Source organism: Anarrhichthys ocellatus, unplaced genomic scaffold, assembly GCF_004355925.1.
Source record: "Anarrhichthys ocellatus isolate YVR2014 unplaced genomic scaffold, GSC_Weel_1.0 scaffold6, whole genome shotgun sequence".
Classification (NCBI taxonomy): domain Eukaryota; kingdom Metazoa; phylum Chordata; class Actinopteri; order Perciformes; family Anarhichadidae; genus Anarrhichthys; species Anarrhichthys ocellatus.
In genome coordinates, this window is record NW_022280036.1 from 10272320 (window position 1) to 10273587 (window position 1268).

The window sequence follows — 1268 nt, forward strand, 5'->3', positions numbered from 1 at the left end:
CAGTGCAACATGGTTCAACTCGAAATGGATGGACTTTTATGTGGATATGATTATTTTTAGTTTAGTTTATGTATTTTATAATATATTTCATATATATTTGTATTATTCTAAGTTTTCACCACCATTCCAGTTTATACAGATATAAATATGTCTTCACAGATGAGGTTTTACTGCACACATCTGTGGTTGAGTGCAGATCTTAGAGTTGCTCCAGATCTGATAGTTTGAGGGTAATTATCACTACAATAATGTATTATTATTTGATGATAGAGTAGCTAATGATAATGTGCAGTGTTGGTGCAAAATGTCACAGAAGGCAAGGACAGACTGAGCAAGCTCACACCACAGACAGCCTGCTGGCTGCTGACGAACCAGCATTATTGTAGCTATACTCCACTCCACTCTCCTAAATGGCTAATCTTTGTTGGATCTCACCCTTAATTGGTTAACAGTCTCTGCAGGGCAAGTGAAAGTGGTGCTATTTAAGGCTCCACCATGAAACAGCAACACTTTCATCTTGGCAATAACAGGCAACAATTATATTACCAGATTCGAAACTGAACCTTCTATCTACCCACTAATCAAAAACGCAGCCCATCTGTTGTGCGGTCTCTTTTGAAACCACTGTGTATCTGCCTGTATGACAACTGTGTCTGGACACTAATTAACTGCTAAGTAGACCACAATTAGATGTTATTTATATTAAATTCTGCAGGGGGAGAAAAGTAAGGAAAGAAAAACAATAAGCGCATTTTATGTTTACTCCAACTGTATCAGGCACCTATGGAGCAGCCCCTCTCTCTCTCTCTCTCTCTCTCTCTCTCTCTCTCTCTCTCTGTCTCGCTCACTCTCTGACATACGCGCACCCGCGTCCGTGCGCACGTGCATCAATACAACCTGACGTGCATGCGCACTCCCTCCTGCTCTATCACGCACATTCAGGCAGGCAGATCCAATGCGCGCACGCGCACGCACGCACGCACACTTACACACACATACATATACACACACAGACACACACTTTCCCTTAGCTGTGCTTTTGTGTTTTGTCAGAATTAATGAGAAAAGTTCCCTTGCCCTAGGGGTAATTAGTGTCCTTGGAGTTAAATAAGCTAATACTTAGACACCTCTGGCACAAGCAATTATGTTTGTGTATTGAATAATTGATTCAAAGAGGGGGGAAGGGCTGCTAATCAGATCTGAGCATAATGAATTGATTTAATTAACAGGGGAATCCGAGGGTCTCTGGAAACTGCGCGCATTTATTC